This window comes from Musca autumnalis, unplaced genomic scaffold, assembly GCF_047663935.1.
Source record: "Musca autumnalis isolate F117 unplaced genomic scaffold, ASM4766393v1 scaffold_5, whole genome shotgun sequence".
Classification (NCBI taxonomy): domain Eukaryota; kingdom Metazoa; phylum Arthropoda; class Insecta; order Diptera; family Muscidae; genus Musca; species Musca autumnalis.
Genome location: NW_027412088.1, coordinates 190349531 through 190369117, shown reverse-complemented (window position 1 = coordinate 190369117; position 19587 = coordinate 190349531). Strand labels below are relative to the sequence as shown.

The 19587-nt window shown below is 33.7% G+C and overlaps 1 protein-coding gene across 12 annotated transcripts in view; it reads right to left on the bottom strand.

Moving 5' to 3' along the window:
* pdm3 (POU-domain protein pdm3) overlaps positions 1–19587 on the bottom strand; it is a 352720-nt gene that overhangs the window by 319524 nt on the left and 13609 nt on the right. For 8 of the 12 annotated variants that reach the window (XM_073956611.1, XM_073956617.1, XM_073956622.1 and 5 more), the window contains one exon: positions 16917–17444. The gene's annotated coding sequence lies outside the window, so the exon portion shown is untranslated. The remainder of the gene's footprint in view (positions 1–16916; positions 17445–19587) is intronic. The other 4 variants (XM_073956612.1, XM_073956619.1, XM_073956621.1 and 1 more) reach the window with 1 other exon arrangement.

The window sequence follows — 19587 nt, the reverse complement described above, 5'->3', positions numbered from 1 at the left end:
TAGAAAACTTGGTGTTGAGCACAGTTTTCTATAGAAAACTTGGTGTTGAGCACAGTTTTCTATAGAAAACTTGGTGTTGAGCACAGTTTTCTATAGAAAACTTGGTGTTGAGCACAGTTTTCTATAGAAAACTTGGTGTTGAGCACAGTTTTCTATAGAAAACTTGGTGTTGAGCACAGTTTTCTATAGAAAACTTGGTGTTGAGCACAGTTTTCTATAGAAAACTTGGTGTTGAGCACAGTTTTCTATAGAAAACTTGGTGTTGAGCACAGTTTTCTATAGAAAACTTGGTGTTTAGCACAGTTTTCTATAGAAAACGGTGTTGAGCACAGTTTTCTTTAGAAAACATGGTGTTTAGCACAGTTTTCTATAGAAAACTTGGTGTTTAGCACAGTTTTCTATAGAAAACTTGGTGTTGAGCACAGTTTTCTATAGAAAACTTGGTGTTGAGCACAGTTTTCTATAGAAAACTTGGTGTTGAGCACAGTTTTCTATAGAAAACTTGGTGTTGAGCACAGTTTTCTATAGAAAACTTGGTGTTGAGCACAGTTTTCTATAGAAAACTTGGTGTTGAGCACAGTTTTCTATAGAAAACTTGGTGTTGAGCACAGTTTTCTATAGAAAACTTGGTGTTGAGCACAGTTTTCTATAGAAAACTTGGTGTTGAGCACAGTTTTCTATAGAAAACTTGGTGTTGAGCACAGTTTTCTATAGAAAACTTGGTGTTGAGCACAGTTTTCTATAGAAAACTTGGTGTTGAGCACAGTTTTCTATAGAAAACTTGGTGTTGAGCACAGTTTTCTATAGAAAACTTGGTGTTGAGCACAGTTTTCTATAGAAAACATGGTGCTGAGCACAGTTTTCTAAAGAAAACTTGGTGTCGAGCACAGTTTTCTTAAGAAAACTTGGTGTCGAGCACAGTTTTCTTAAGAAAACTTGGTGTCGAGCACAGTTTTCTTAAGAAAACTTGGTGTCGAGCACAGTTTTCTTAAGAAAACTTGGTGTCGAGCACAGTTTTCTTAAGAAAACTTGGTGTCGAGCACAGTTTTCTTAAGAAAACTTGGTGTCGAGCACAGTTTTCTTAAGAAAACTTGGTGTCGAGCACAGTTTTCTTAAGAAAACTTGGTGTCGAGCACAGTTTTCTATAGAAAACTTGGTGTTGAGCACAGTTTTCTATAGAAAACTTGGTGTTGAGCACAGTTTTCTATAGAAAACTTGGTGTTGAGCACAGTTTTCTATAGAAAACTTGGTGTTGAGCACTGTTTTCTATAGAAAACTAGGAGTTGAGCACTGTTTTATATAGAAAACTAGGAGTTGAGCACTGTTTTATATAGAAAACTTGGTGTTGAGCACAGTTTTCTATAGAAAACTTGGTGCTGAGCACTGGTTTCTATAGAAAACTTGGTGTTGAGCACTGTTTTATATAGAAAACTAGGAGTTGAGCACAGTTTTATATAGAAAACTTGGTGTTGAGTACAGTTTTCTATAGAAAACTTGGTGCTGAGCACAGTTTTCTATAGAAAACTTGGTGCTGAGCACTGTTTTCTATAGAAAACTTGGTGCCGAGCACTGTTTTCTATAGAAAACTTGGCGCTGAGCACAGTTTTCTATAGAAAACTTGGTGCTGAGCACAGTTTTCTATAGAAAACTTGGTGCTGAGCACAGTTTTCTATAGAAAACTTGGTGCTGAGCACAGTTTTCTATAGAAAACTTGGTGCTGAGCACAGTTTTCTATAGAAAACTTGGCGCTGAGCACAGGTTTCGTGTTGAGGACACTTTTCTATAGAAAAATTGGTGTTGAGCACACTTTTCTATAGAAAACTTGGTGTTGAGCACAGTTTTCTATAGAAAACTTGGTGTTGAGCACACTTTTCTATGGAAAACTTGGTGTTGACACACTTTTCTATGGAAAACTTGCTGACAAGCTCAGTTTTCTATAGAAAACTTCATGACAGGCTCAGCTTTCTTTAGAAAACTTGCTGACAGGCTCAGTTTTCTATAGAAAACTTGCTGACAGGCTCAGTTTTCTATAGAAAACTTGCTGACAGGCTCAGTTTTCTATAGAAAACTTGCTGACAGGCTCAGTTTTCTATAGAAAACTTGCTGACAGGCTCAGTTTTCTATAGAAAACTTGCTGACAGGCTCAGTTTTCTGTAGAAAACTTGCTGACAGGCTCAGTTTTCTATAGAAAACTTGCTGACAGGCTCAGTTTTCTATAGAAAACTTGCTGACAGGCTCAGTTTTCTATAGAAAACTTGCTGACAGGCTCTTATTAAAGAAACTTGGTGAACCTGTAGTAGAGCACTTAACCAACGTGCCAAATAGCTAACGGCAGGGCTGTTTCGCTATTGAAACCTAGTGAAGGTGCGGTTAAGGGAGAATCTAAAAGACAGATATCTCTTCTCTCGCTAGTAGCAAGTACCCTCGAGGCTTTACTTCTCCCATGCTTAAGTGGCAAATGTTACTGAATTTCCGATCACCATTATAGATTCCGCAAGCAGCATAGCACAACGACTGCCTTTCTTGTCATAGCCACACTTGTAAGCAGAAGTTTCAACCAGAACAAGCCGTATGACAGTACGATTTTCCTGGCATTAGAATTGTCGAAGGTATTCAGTATACAGTCATCCACATTGAGGACACATCCTGCTTGAAAACTTTTAGGCCACCAGCATCCAGCCGAGTTCGAAACATTGGATCCTAGACCAAATATAGGGTCGGTTGTCATGTGTGAAGTACAGGAACGCGAAGTTAAACCGCGTAGATATCTCCGGTGATATCTCCGGAACTGTTCAGCCTCTACATATGTGGACTTCTGCAGCACCAGAATGCCATAGAAAACATTATGTTTCATTCGGATGATTGTGCGATAATGGCGATAAACTAAACGACTACACCACTAACCTTGTTTGTTACATCCACTTAAGGATATTGTCAGGTTCCTTAAGTGGAGGTAACAAACAAGGTTAGTGATATAGTCGTTTAGTTTATCGCCATTATTGCGCAATCATCCCAATGAAACATTTTCTATGCCATTCTGTGGCTGCAACTTTCACTACAGCTACACTTTTCACCACATGGGCAACGGAGATGCCTTAAATTTAAGGATGGAGGAACTAAGAATTCCGACCATATGTTACACAACGATTTTTAAGGGTCACATTCGACAGGCAATTTGGACCATCCGAGTAAAAAAAGGTTAAAAGAGGGTCTATATCGAACAAAAAGTTCTCAGCAAAAAAACTCATTTCAAATCGCAATAAAAAGCTCATTTCAAATAAGAAATAAGTCGTTATTTTTGGGCACTAAAATCCAAGACTTCAATTCTTGGACAAATGATTTTGATAGTTATGTCCAGGCACCCCAAGACCTTTGTTCATCCACCACATCTCACTTTTAATCCCACATATATCATTTATTTTATAATTAAAGCCGAACAAAACTAAAACAACAAATTTTCATAACATTTTGCAGCTTTGAATTAGTCAAAAACCATAGTCACGACAACTCAGAACAGAGTTTACAACACTTACTGCTCACATTATAAACTCCATTTTTAATGATCGTTAAATTGTGTTTAATCAATTTTGGTGCACAAAAAACGAAGTTCAAAATTATGTCATTGCCGACGCTATTAGAGTTAATATTAAATCTAACATTTAAAATACATATGGTCGATCTATTATACGAGTACATACATACATACATATGTATGTATAAATATATATAATTATTATGGCAAATATTTTATGAGATTTTTTTATTATTAAATTTTCCAAACAATAATGGTGTCATTAATAAGCTGTAGATTAATTAGATGAAAAAAAGATCGACTGACGAAATACTACGTTTAGTATGGGGTACTGACTGACTGGTTTTAAAATGGAGTTGTTTTTGTTGTTCTTGTGTTTTATGTTATTAAACATGAATTAACTTGATTAATATTAATTATTGGTGCAGATTATGATGTAATTGGCATTTAACTAACACAAATTAGCAATTTTTAATTGTGAAACGTTTTAAGGGGAGAGAGAGAGAGAGAGACAGAGAAGTGGCTGTTTTGAGTTGGCATTGAAGGGGGGTTCTATAGTGAAAACTGGAGTTTGAGTAAGTACATATAAACAAGAGATCAAGGTGGATAAGGATATTAAAGTGTATATAGAAATATTAATTCTAAAGATTTGAGTTTGAAAGAGCAAGGCGGTTCATTGGATTTAATTGTAATTTAGACAAATATTAATTATTATATTTAAAAAAATAGCAATCATTAAAATAATTATTAAAAATAAGAACAATTATATGTTTCATTTTAATTAATTGTTCGTTATAGTCGAGTTTAATGACCAATGATTTTTGCAAGTGAAAAAAGGAAAGCCGAAGATTCGAACCCACACAACCACCACTATGTGACATGTTTCGCCTATGGTAGAGGCTCTTCGGAAGCCGCTTCACAGCCGATATATCTGATGAGCCTATACCAAAGGCGATGATTCGAACCCACACAAGCACCACTATGTGACATGTTTCGCCTTTGGTAGATGCTCATAAGAGCCGCTCCACAGCCGATGTCTGATAAGCCTCTACCAAAGGCGAAACATACCACATAGCGGTGGTTGTGTGGGTTCGAATCTTCGGCTTTCCTTTTGCACTTGCAAAAATCATTGGTCATTAAGCTCGACTCTAACGAGAAAGTAATTAAAATTAATATTAATAAAAATGATCTTCGCCCTAATAGGAAAAATTCAAAATAAATTATACTTTTTTCTACATCTGGTTAAATAACTAATTTCCCATTGAACACATTTTATAATTTTCTATAATTAGTTTGTTTATATTATTTTTAATTTCGTAATTAATTTCAAACATCTATTAATTACATTGTTCTAAGACATTATATTACAAAGTATGTAAGACCTTATTATTGAACAATTAAGAAATGTTCTTAACTCTAATTAATAAATAGCTGTTTCATTAATTCTTCGTCACTAATGCTTTTGTAATTGTTCATTATCAATAATTATATAATTTTTTTTAATTATTTCAAATCCAATATTAACCGATCAGCATCAGGATGCGGGTAATGATACGTAACTTGCGTATCATTAGATAAATAAAATAAAGGTAATTAACGGTAAATAATTGAATTAAGGATACGAAAATCAGATGGTTAGTTCAAACACGTATGTCCGTACACATAATTTAAAATGATCGATATTTCGATAATATAATTAATTTCTATTCCGAAATTTCCAGCAGGAACTTTTCAAAAATAATACAACGGAACACAAATTTCTATAAAAAATAGTAAAAAAGATTAGTAGGATTTGCCGGCGACTACACACCTTATGACTTTGAAGACAGAAACAGGTAAAAATTGCTTTAAGTTCGGCCAGGCCGAACTTTTTATAACCTCCACCATGAGTTGTTGAAGTAGAATGGAATAATTCGTTTCCTTTTCCTTATGAAGAATACTAAATACCAAATTTCAGCAAGTTCGGTAAAACAATGTGGCTAAACTTCAAAATACCGAATTATGAGGACTATATCAAGAGGTACGCTTATATGGGGGATATTGGAACCCATAATTCTCTTCTGGAATATTTCATAACCCCATGGAAGACTAAATAACAACTTTCAGTCTTTTGGTGGGATATTGACGTGACAACCTTCAGAATTACGAAAATCGGGAGGTACCGTTCTATGGGGGATATATCGAAACAAGGACCTATACCGACGAATTTCAGTCAGAAAGGCTTTTACCTCCAACAAAGACTAAATACCAAATTTCAGCCTTTTCGGTGTGTTGCTGTGGCCACAACCTTCAAAATACCGAAAATAGGAAGGTTCCGTTTTATGGGGGCTATATGAAGGCGTGGACCTATACCGAAAAATTTCTGGGAGAAAGTTTATACCCCCAACGAAAACTAAGTACCAAATTTCAGCCAATTCGATGTGATGATGAAGCTAAAACCTTCAAAATACCGAAAATCGGGTGGTAACGTGGACCTATACTGACCATTTTTATGAAGAATACAAAATACTAAATTTCAGCAAGTTCGGTAAAACAATGTGGCTAATTTGGGAAGGTACCGTTCCATGGGATCTATATCAAGAGGTACGCTTATATGCGGTTCCTATACCCGCGGACCTATACTGATAATTCTTTTCTGGAATATTTTATTACCCCGTGGAAGGCTAAATAACAACTTTCAGTCTTCCGGTGGAATATTGAGGCCAAAACTTTCAAAATACCGGAAATAGGAAGGTACCGTTCTCTGAGGGCTATACTAAGGCGTAGACCTCTACGGACAAATTTCTGGGGGAAAGTTGTATACCCCCAGCAAACACTAAATATCACATTTCAGCCATTTCGATGGGTTATTGTGGTCACAACCTTCAAAATACCGAAAATCGGAAGGTACCGTTCTATGGGGGCTATATTAAGGCGTGGGCCTTTACCGACTAATTTCTGGGGAAAAGTTTTATGCCCGCAATGAAGACTAACAAAACTATCAAAATACCGAAAATCGAGATGCACGGTCCTATGGAGGCTATATGAAGGCGTGGACCTATACCGATAAATTTCTGGGGAAAATGTTTATGCCTGCAATGAAGACAAAGTAACAAAATTCAGCCATTTCGGTGTGATAATGGGGCTTAATACCCTCTCAAGATACCGAAAATCGGGTGGTATTGTTCTATGGGAGCTATACAAAACGTGGACCGATATAGCCCATTTTGAATACCAAACATCCTAGAAGTAATAGAAACTTCTATACCAAATTACAAAGTTCTATCTTAACAAGTAAGAGAGGACTATAGTTGGAATGGACCGACTATGTGATACCCTACACCACTAAGCCTGGGTACTAGTTTTCTATGGAATTTTTTTTATATGACTGACGTCCGGCCATACACACATAACATGACATAAATACATGATAACTAGGCTGGTTTTAACTCAAATAATCCTAATCCTAGCTTAAAATTATAAATTTTGTTGGATTTTAAGATTGCCAAAGTTTGAGCACAATTGGAATATGTTAACACCTGCCACTGGGGCCTCAAAGTTTTCCTTCGACAGTAAATGCGGCCTTCAGAGCAATTTCGTGTAAATTTACCTTTGGCCCCATACCAATTACTATGGAAAATTTGAGGTCCCAGTGTCATGTGTTAACATCTTCCATTTGTGGTCAAACTTTGGCAATCTTAAAATCTAACAACACTAAACACTTTAGGCACACCCCGCCTAAAAAATTCCGACAGCGAGTCTTTTAAAACCACCCTAATGATAACATACCAAAGGTATAGCGTCATTACTGGAAAAGTTAGATGGTATTTTCCTTATTTTATAATAGACTAGCTGAACCCGGCGCGCTTCGCCACCCCGAATAAGGTAAAATATATTTTGATACATTTTATATATGTATTTTGATTTTTAGTCACACATTCCAACTTTCATTAAAATCGGGCATATATAGCTTGTTTGGTGCATCAAATACATGAAATCGGACGAAAATATGTATGGAACCGATTTCAATATAATTTTGTATACTCATTTCTAAAACAAATTTAGTTACGCATTCCAAATTTCATTGAAATTTGACATACATAGTGGGTTAGGTGCATCAAATAAATGAAATTGGTCGAAAATATATATAGGAGCTATATCCAAGTCTAAACCGATTTCAATATAATTCGGCATACTCATTTCTACAACAAATTTAGTCACACATTCCAAATTTCATTGAAACTGGACATACATAGTGGGTTGGGTGCATCAAATACATGAAATCGTCCGAAAATATATATAGGAGCTATATCCAAATCTGAACCGATTTTAGTCACACATTCCAAATTTCATTGAAATCGGACATATGTAGCGTGTTTCGTATATCAAATACTTGAAATCGGACGAAAATATATATGGGATCTATATCCAAATCTGAACCGATTTCGATACAGTTTGGCACATTTTGTTATAAGCCACGTCCAGTCACGCATTCCAAATTTCATGGAAATCGGACATATATAGCGTGTTTTGTACATCAAATACATGAAATCGGACGAAAATATATATGGGAGCTATATCCAAATCTGGACCGATTTCGATATATTTTAGCACATTTATTTTTAGGCTAAAATCCATCACACATTTCAAATTTGGAGTCTGTATCTGTAACCGAAACTTTCGAAATTTTTTTAGCCTATGTTACTTACAGGCGATGTAGTAATATACCCTGAAAATTTCAGCAAGATCGGTTCAGCGGTTTTTGAGTCTATAAATTTCAAACAAACAAACATACAAACATTTTTCTATTTTATATATATAGATAGACGGACTGCTTCTTAAAAAAATTAAAATATGTGTTAAAAATATCAACAAACCCTTTTTATAGCTTTCGGCGATTTTTACGGAACCAACCAATATTTCGTGGTATTATATTACTTTTGTTCAAAGGGGGACACAAAAATCCGTACATCATTGTAATTTACCTCAATTTGAAAACTGAAAGATAAATATCTTTCATGACTTAAAAAATGATCTGTCAAGATTGCGACATTTTGTAGCATGCAAGGCAAATGTAGTTCCTTACAAAAAAGCCAAAACAATAAAAGCACCCACTTATATGTTTGACTATAGATGTAATTTGCATTAAGGGAGAGATCAAGGATTGTTTTTTAACGTTTCCTATTCGTAATTTACAGGAATATGTCCCTCACAAGTAAAATATGTTCCAAAAATTTAATTAGAATATTTTCCCACACAAGTTATGGTCTTTTTAACCACCAAAATACTATCTGATTATTATCCAAAATTATTGGCATCTTCCTTGACTAAAACTCTTACCTTGTGCAAAATTTGTCAGTTTTGAACTATAACTGCAGCCTCTAGCGTGATTATGGTTACACTATACGCAATTAAAACTGTGGAATCCTTGCATCCATCAGCACCAATGGAAAGGTTAAAAATTCGTCTTCCGAATATGACTTACGGGGCGGAAAGTATCTTCAAGGAATGAAGATATAAGTTGTATATTAAAAAGTTTACCAATTTTCACATAAAAGTTTCGGTCCATTTACCCCCTAAATATTATCTGATCATCATGTTAAATCGCAAGCTTCTTCCTTATTGTAAACCGAAACTTTACTTAAAATTTCGTGCAGATCGGACTATTATTGTGGCCAACAAAATTGGATAAAAATTGTGTTTTTGGTCCATTTCATCCCCTTAATATTTTGCGATAATCACAAAAAAAAACTATAGGGGTCTATTCTGGTCTGAACCCGACCTCCGCACAAAATTTTGTGAAGATTGGTCAATAATTGCGGCCTGCAGCGTGATTCAAAATTTTTAATGGACGGACGGGAGGACACACATCTCAAAATCGCATTGTCTCGTCGAGATATAAATTTTGGTATACCATATGTGGGGTCTACGTCGAATATTTCGCGGTGTTACATGAATTTTCGGAAAAACAAACTTATAATACCCTTTCCACATAGTGTGTAAGGTATAAAATTGCCAGCTGTATCTTGACTTCAACAGACGGACGGACAGACGGACATGGTTATATCGACTTGGAATTTTAGCCTGATGGAGAATATGTATATTTTATAGGGTATCCGATAAATATATCAATGTGTTATAAACGTAATGACAAATTTAATTATATCCTCCATATTATGGTGGAGGGTATAACAACTAGCGGAAATTGTGGAGTATACAAATGAGCCGTCGGTAAACCATAAACAATATTTATTGACAGTATCTTCTATTCTATGTCCCGATTGTGGAAAGATAACTCTCAACTATCTCAGTTATCAATATCTTAACACATACAGTTGTATAAATTAAATAAAATAAGTAAAAAACGAACTTCTTATACCCTAAACCATAAAGAAAACCCGGCATTTTCAATATTATGACAAGCGATTTTGAGATAAAACAAGTTAAAAAACCGAGACAGCACTGTCGAAAACTGAATAAACTACAATTGTAGAAAAATGTAAAACAGAACAGCATTTTCGTAGGTGACAATATATGTTTTGTTTTATATTTGCCTTATTAAGGCGACGTACAGTGGTTCAGAAAGGTTTTTTCCTGTTCAAAACTATGTAAATTTTGAACGAATAGAAATATGGTAAAAACAAAATTTCCTTTACTATTCCATTCGAAAAAAAAAATTAAAAAAAATATTTGCTTGCACAGCTACGATTTTCGGTATCGAAGCCGATGCGCGCAAAATTTACAGCGGTTTTTATTCTCTTATAAAGAAAAAATATTTTAAAATTTCTTATTTGTTGTATTGAGAAAATGTATGCATATATCAGTAACAGCATTTGATATCCATCAGTAGATGCAAAGATGCAGTAGATGAAAGTTTTCGTCGGGAAGTAACCTAAATAGGCGATGCAACTTCCGCTCATTTCTACAGGTTTTGAAATATTCAACATCCGATTCCTTGGAATCCTTGCATTTTAGGTATAAAGTGTCTTTGGCAATATTAATGACAACAATGCGTGGTATTTTTTTATGAAAAAAAAAAATTAACCATCATGCGAGTCACTAAACGTGTCGTTTTGGTCCGTGTTTTCAAAAACGTTGAAAAACTCCTTTAAAATGTATTCGTATCAGTTCAAAATATTCTACAAAATTTTTTGACATCAAATACACCAAAACTCTAAATCACGTTTCAGGGCTAATGTTGTACTTTATCTGAGTTTATTAAGTTTTGTCCCAAAAAACTTCATTCTACATAGAAGACGTCAAAGACGCAAATATTTTCCATTAAATTTCAATATAAGTCGCCGAATAAATAAAATGTGTATTTACAATATATATCAAGAAAATGTTTTCATCAAGTTTGGCAATAAAACACCCAAATATATTTTAAATAAATTTGTTTTGTTCTATTTTCGAGTTTATGCATGAAAGTAACATGAAATTTAGTTTTAGACGAAAGGTGTTAAGAGAAGAAATATTCTACACAAAATTTCACTGTAAGTCCCAGAACAAACTAGATACCTAAGTAAAATACTTTGTAAGGAAAATGACGTTACAAAATTAGATATTATAGGTAGAAATTATTTGTTAAACTTTTAGACTCTTAATTAAAATATATTACATATTGAGTCAAAATCTCCTAAAATACTTCACTTTTTGGGGATTGTGCCAAAAGAAGAAATGTTCCAAATCAAATTTTATTATGAGTCTCTGAACAAAAGAAATTTCTAGCTATAACATTTAACATCTCCAGAAGCTTTCGCTTTTTATACCCTCAGCATTTATGCTAACGAGGGTATATACACTTCATACGGGCAAAATGTGCCTCATCAAAATAATGGTTTTAGATCCCAAGTATGTTTGGACGAAATCCGTTTCATACAATTTGGAATCGATTTAGCAATGTCCGTCCGTCTGTCCGTCTGCCTGTCTGGCTGGCTGGGGCGCACAATAACTCTCGAGCGGATCAATCGATTCGGTCCAACATTTGGCTTTCGTATTATTTTGTCCAAACTTAGTTTAAGTTCGAAGATGGGTTATATCGGCCAATGCCTTCCGGTACCTCCCCCACAAAAGCTCGAAAATGCTCGGAAAAATTGTGCGCACGATTACTCTTGAAGAAAGTAACCGATTTGGTCCATACTTTGGACATCGTGAAATTTCTACCAGACTTAGATGAGATTCTAGTATGGACTCAATTGGTCCATTGGTCCTTCGGGGACCTCCCACACAAAATTTCGGACAAGTTCAGTTTAGGACCTGCTTTCGGATCTCTTTGATTTTTGTTGTAACAACTTGTATTCACTGCCTCCCATACGATGGTTCAAGTTTCATCAGGGGCAAATCCATTCTTCCTGAGAAAACAGTCTGAAAGGTGCAAAAAAAACCTCTATGACACCGTGTTTAGTGGTTGGAGCGCAAGATAACTCTCGAACGGATCTGCCGAGTTGGTCCAAAATTTGGCCTTAGTAATATTTTGTCCAAACATAGTTTAAGTTTGAAGATAGGCCATATCGGTCTTCTCCTTCAGGTACCTCCCCCACAAAAGTTCAAAAATGTTCGGAAAAATTGTTCGTACTGTAACTCTTGAAGGGAGTTGCCGAATTGGTCTATACACATCCTAATATATCTACCAGATATCTATCAGGTCCAAATATGGACTATATTTGTCCACTCCATCCGGTACCTCCCACACAAAATTTCGGATAAGTTCACTTTAAGACCTGATATCGAATCACTTTGATTTTTTTTTTTGAAGCAACTTGCATTTGCTGCCTCAATTACGATGGTAAAAGTTTTTTAGGGGCAAGTCCATACTTCTTGAGCAAACAGCCCGAAGAGTGTGTGGCTCCATATGTTGTGGCTGGAGACCCACTTCCATAACGGTCGATTTAATCCTAAGCAACATTTTTGTTGGTTCAAACGCCCAAAATTTTTAAAACCTCCTAAATACATACGTATTTGTTTTGATATACACAGGCTGATGGTATATCTCTGTCGGCAAAGCCGACTGATACTTTTTTACTTGTTGTAATTTATAACGGTATTTAATAAAACACAACAGAAGAAGTTGACATTTACTTATGATCTCTTAAAAACTTTAAAAACATCAGTAAGGTTGTGACTTCTTACAAGGCAAGTAACTCAAATATGAAAGGATAAAAATATTTTTTTCGGAATGCAAGTTTTACTATATTTCTTATTACTTTTACATAAAAATTGGTACACATTATCCGCATAAAATGTGCTGGAAATCACATTTTTTATAATACTTTTTTGTGGGTTTTTTTTTCAAGACCTTCGCCACTCTCCAAATTTTTTGAAAAATGTTCGAAATACTGTCAAGTTTACAAAAAATTTGGTTCCAGCTGCATATATTTGCATTTCCGTGTGTGACATTAAAAATACTGACGATGCCTCTGGTCGTTTCAGGGAAAATGCCGTATTACTGTATTATCAGTTTCTTCTTTGTTTTGTGTTTTTTGTTTGTTTTGGTTTTTTTCTTTAAAGATTTAGACATTTTTGTTTTGGGATCTACTTATGATTTTTTTACATTTGTATGTTTCTGACATATGTATGATGCTACATATAATACAAAAAAAGTAAAAATTTAAAGTTCAGTAGCACAGAACTTTATTATATCCCCTACCATAAAATATTCTGACTTCAAATGGAATAATTTGTTTCCTTTCCTGTCCACGATACCAGTCGGAGACGTTTTTTTGACCACTAAGAACTCCAAATAACAAATTACAACCAATTCGGGCCGAAAATATTGATAAAATCATCAAAATACCTGAAACCTGGACCCAAGACCACAATTTTTGGGGCAAAAGGTTTTTGACCATAGGGAACCCCAAATACCAAATTACAGCCAATAAGGGCCGAAAATGTAGGTAAAAGCTTCAAAATACCGGGTTGTACCGCTACATGGGGGCTATAGGAAAAACTGGACCCATATTGATAATTTTTTGCCTAATGTATTTTTAACTTATTTTTAGCATATGCTGAAAAAATCAGATTGATCCGACGATTATAAATATTTGTGTCGCACCTTCCCATACAAGTGCACTGTGCAGTGTTGGCGACATTATCTGAGTATTTCAGCCATGAAAAACTTCTCTACAAGTGGTGTCGTGTGACACGCCCTTCGGACTCGGCGATAAAAAGCAAGTGCCGCATCATTGAAGAAATATTAATTGATATGAGAGAAGTCTTCTTGTCTCTTAGAGGATGTTGTGGGGTATGCAATCTATCGATCTGAAATACTGGTATTGGTAAGTAAAAGTGAAAACGATTGAATTCAGAGAAATGAACAGTTATATCCCACTGTGCAACATTTTTAAGGAGATCTTGTGCAAACAATTCGAACTGAGGATTTTTTGAAAGTGCAGACCCAAAGGACAAGAAACCCTAGTTGGGTTTTGTTGTGACAGATCCCGCTCGGATTTTATGGCCCAATCTAAACATGGTTAAATATTGAGTTTTTAAAGAAGTTTGGGGCTATATCTCTGAAACCAATGCGAATCTTCTTCTGACCTCTGAAGCAAATCTGTAGATAAGGACAAGAATAAAATATTTGGAGTTAATTTTTTCTGAATATTTTCTTTTGTAAAAATATTCCCTGGAGTGTAATACACAACTCTTCAGAACATGTCATTGTTGTAAAATGCATCTATGCCGTTGTTTTCAGTACATTTTTCAACGACGATTTAATAAAAATGTCAATAATGTAGTGAAATCCGAAATGCGAGAATAAACTGTTGGTGTGAACTGTGTTTGAAATACGTGTTGTAAAAGATATGATGCAAAATACCGCTGAAACAACATGAAGTAAGCATTTTAGAGTTTCAGAATGTTCTAAAGAGTTGTTGAGAACTTTTTTTGGAAGATTTTTGCAAAAGGTTACTTGGTTCAACTCACAATAGTTTAGAATTTCAGCCATTATCTAAAATTTTCTATATTTTATAGATTTTGATGCCCTAGATGGAGTTTTTCTTATGTGGTTTTCTCAAAAGATATGTTCTACTAGTTTAGGGCTACAATATTGCTAAAGACAGACAGGCCAAATTCCTATTTGTTTCTGAGATAAAGGCCTGATAAATGCAAAAAAGTGTAGATTTAGCCCGGTTTAGATGAGGCCATAAAATACGAACTGGATCTGACAGGACAAAACTCTACTAGGGTTTTTGCAGTCTAAATATGTACTTTCAAAAAATGCATACTAGAAGTTGTTTGCATTTTCAGTGTTGCACAGTGTCCGATACAGAGTATTTTAAAATGTTCATGCGGGATTTTCTGTAGCCCCATAAGCGGTATGGTAATTATACCCTCCACCATATGGAGGGTATATTCGTCGGAGACCCTATAGAGTATATATGTATATATTATTGATCAGCATAAAATTCTATGTCGATTTGACCATGTCCGTCCGTCCGTCTGTCTCTCTGTCTGTTGAAATCAAGATACAGCTCGCAATTTTAAAGATAGAGAGTCAAAATTTGGTACAGAAGTTTTTATTACTTGCAGAATGGTTGGTATTGAAAATGGGATATATCGGTCCACGTTTTGATATAGCCCCCATAGAACAATACCTCCCGATTTTCGGTATTTTTAAGGATTTAGCTTCATTATCCTACCAAAATGGCTGAAATTTGGTACATAGTCTTCCTTAGGGGTATAAATCTTTCCCCCAGAATTTTGTCGGTATCGGTACACACCTTCATATAGCCCACATAGAACGGTACCTCCCGATTTTCGGTATTTTTAAGGTTTTAGAATCATTATCCTACCAAAATGGCTGAAATTTGGTGCGTAGCCTTCTTTGGGGGTATAAAACTTTCCCCCAGAATTTTGTCGGTATCGGTCCACGCCTTCATATAGCCCCTATAGAACGGTACCTCCCGATTTTCGGTATATTGAAGGTTTTAGCTTCATTATCACACCGAAATGGCTGAAAGTTGGTACTTAGTCTACGTTGGTGGTATAAAACTTTCCCCCAGAACTTTGTCGGTATCGGTCCATGCCTTCATATAGCCACCATAGAGCGGTACCTCCCGATTTTCGGTATTTTGTGGCCTCAATATTCCACCAAAATGGCTGAAATTTGGTATTTAGTCTTCAATGTGATATAAAACTGTTCGCCAGAAATTTGTATGTACAGGTCCACGTTTTCACATTGCCCTATTTCCGACTAAAATTCGTCGGTATAGCTCCACGTTTCCATATAGCCCCCTTAGAACGGTACCTCCCGATTTTCGTAATACTGAAGATGGTGACGTCAATATCCCACCGAAATGGCTGAAATTCGTTATTTAGTCTTCCAAGAGTTATAAAATATTCCAGAAGAGTATTATCAGTATAGGTCCACGTCTTCCTATATCCCCATAGAAGCATAATTCTTGATTTTCGGTATTTTTTAAATTTTAGTCACATTCTCTTACCGAAATATAGGAAATTAAGTATTTAGTCTTCTTTGAGCCTAAAAACTTTCTATCAGAAATTTGTCGATATAAATCGACGTTTTGAAATTGCCCCCATAGAACGGTGCCTCACATTGTTTTACCGAAATTGCTGAATTTTAGTATTAAGTCTTCTTCATATTCGAAAGGAAACTAATTGTGGATGGTATAACAAGTTCGGCCCGGCCGAATTTAACGCCGTTCTTACTTGTTTTTAATTTGTGATAATTTTTTATTTGTACTATTCTTAAAATATTTTGAATGGTTTTTTCACTTCTCAACATTGATAGCCCACAAATTACACTGGGTTATAGCAGAAAATGTTAAAAAGATAGTTGAGTTATGCAACTTTTATTCATTTAATTTGAAATTTTGCCTTAAAGGGTGCATATCATTTAATATTAAGTATTATATATTTCTCGTTGGAGTTGAGCTGAATGATCTAGGATTTTTGTTTTGCTTGTGAAAAAGAAAAGCCGAAGAGATTCTCACACAGCCACCAAATTCAGCTACCGGTTTCGCTGTTTGTTAAGCAGCTCATCAGGCATATCTGCTGTGGAATGGCTTCTCTTGGCAATGATTCGAATCTTATACTAATACCGAACTCAGCATATTGTAATTAAGACTTCTTCGAGGTGTATTTTAACTCTTTGGTTTTTTATGAATAGTTCGTGTTTCTTAACATTGGAACCCCATTGCGTATGATTATTATAATCTTTCTAATTAAAAATAATTATACGTACTGGGGTTCCAATTTTAAGAAATTCAAAATATTATGCTTACTTAATTTTCTTTTTCGTAATAATAAATATTTATGTTATTTGGTATCTTGTGAGCAGTGGGCGCATTCACAGTCCACTGATGCCAATTCATTTTTCTCAATATTATGTTTTAATAATTTTCACACTTTATCATATATAAAATAACAAAAAGGGTATATCACTTACCTAATTTACAGCTTTGTTCCAAGTTTGGAACACAATTGTTGCTTTATGTCCCCAATCGAAGAAGTTCCTCAAGTTATTGTTCGCAGAATCTTCCGTTATCTTTAGAAGAATAGATGTTCAATAATTATTGTTTTTAAAGTTTAATTTGTTTTCAACCACTAAATTTCGCACAGTTGTGGTTAATTACTCTCATTTCACAGATTTCCACATTTTCATAATTTTCATGATATTTTTGTTGTTGTTATTTTTCCATTTATATTAGAATTTTTTATTCATATTTAATTTATTTCACATCCTTGAAATCCTTGTTTTTTTCTATTTCAACGTTTATTTCTGACACTTTACAACACTGTTTTGTTATATATTGCGGTTTATGTGTTTGTAGTTGTTGTTATTTTTTGTTGTTGTATCTTCCTTTTTTCTGCTATTTGAACATCGACAACATCTGTTTAACGAATCATAAACAACATTAACCGTTATGTACGAACAAAAATGAGGTCTTTTTTGTTGATGTTGTTGCTGCTGCTCCTGTATTGAGAGAGAGGGCATAGGTATTTATTTTGTTGTTGTTGCTGTTTTTGTATTTTAGTAGTTGCTGATTTCCGTTTAGTATTGGTTCAAAAATATTATTGCCATTGACAGTATATACAATTGGGGCATAGTTGTGTGCGTGAGTGTGTATGTGTGCTTGTGTTTCTGTATGTGTATGCGTTAGCATATAACAAGCAAGAAAGTATTTAGCGAAAAAAGAAACAAAACAAACAACAAGAAAAACACGACAACGATGAATTTTTATTTTTATATAAAAATACACGCGCGCATCACTGAGTGGAGAACACTACGCGAACCACGCTGACTGCATTGTGATTGGTTGGAATTGTTGTGGATGGATGTTGGGTTTTGACTGTTGATGTTGCTCCTACGGCGGCTGCTATACATGTTGGTTGGTGTTGTTGTGTGAGCTTTTTTTCTGTTCTTGTTGTTGTTGTAAATAATTTTTATGCGAAATATAAAACGAACGAACAACTTTTTCCCTCACAAATACACTAAGGCGCCCCACACAGAAGAGAGATAGCTTAAGAGCATGGGTAGCAAATTGAGAAGAGAAGAGCACAGACCATAATATGTGTTATTGTTTTGTAGTCGATTTTTTGTCATTTCATTAATTTAGTTGTAATTAAATGATTTGGAGAACTTGTCGTCCCTCAATTATAATGAGTGTTTTTGTTATTTTTTTGATAGTTAATTAAATTGATTTTTAATTACATTTAATTGTTTTTAGCAACAGATATGTACATACGTTGGTTCTTGCTGTTAACTCTTTTGTTGTTTTTTTTTTTATTTATGCATGTTCTGGTTTCTTTCTTTGAGAGTTCTTTTTTTCTGTTAGTTTTTTCTTCTTCTTTTGTTTTAAAATAATCCAATAAAAATTAATTATAAAACATGTCACACAAAAGTAATTTATCAATCAAAAGTTAAGACATTTATTTCAAAAGCAAAAGTCTCACAAACATTGTAGTTGTTGTTACGATACGCATAAACACTATTGCACACACACACGCATACACACAAATACTTGCAACCCATATGGCACACTGAGTTCGTTTAAGAGACCACAAGTAACGTTTTTTGAGTTTTTGTTTTTGGGATATATTTCACATATACAAGTGTCACATGGTCCGGTCATACGGTTTGTTACCGTTTTGTTTATGCTTAGCTTGAAAACAATTTGTATTTGGGTGCTCTAAGTACCGTTAAAGATCAGTTTTATTTAAAAAGTTTTTGTTTTTCTTTTGGTTTTCGTTTTTTTATTTTGTTCTTTTGAAAAAGAATAATAAAATGACCCAAATTCTGGGAAACTTTTTTGTGCATAAATAAATGTGTGCTTAGTTTATAAATGTTGTTAGTTAAAATATTAATTTTTATATATTCATAAATATAAAGATACATTTATACATTAAATTTAAATTTTGTTATAAACACAGTTTCAAAATTAAATAGGTATGTATTAGTTTCGATACATTAATTAATATTAAAGAAATTGTGATAATAACATTTACAATTTTTAGTGAAATTCTGAAACAATCTTTAATAGTCAAAATTGCAATACAAACAAAAAATATTTTTTCTGTAAATTAGAAAAATATTTAATTTTAAAAATTAATTACAATTTTCAAACAAAAAATAAGAAACCATATCTAGGTAAGTGACAAAATTTTTATAATTTTTTATTATTTATTAATTATTTGACATGTAAAAAATCATTTTATTTATATATAATGAATTTTATACAAAATATTTCAGGAATAATATTTTAACATTTTTATTAGAATAGTTAATAATGTTATCACAATTTTATTAATATTAATTTAAATACATATAATATAATATAAATTAAAAAATTATGACAATATTTTTCTTCATATTTTTTGCATTTTTTTTAAATTGATATAAATTTAATTTTTTATACTTTAATTATATATATTATATAATTTCAATTTAATTTTTTATAGTCTTCAAATTTATAAAATATTATTTTTTTATGATTTTCTTATTTTTAAAAAAAGAAACATTTCATACAAAATATTATATATTTTCAAAACTAATTAAAAAAACGTAAGAAAAAATAAATAAACAATTTATAATAATTTTAAAAAAAAATATAATTATA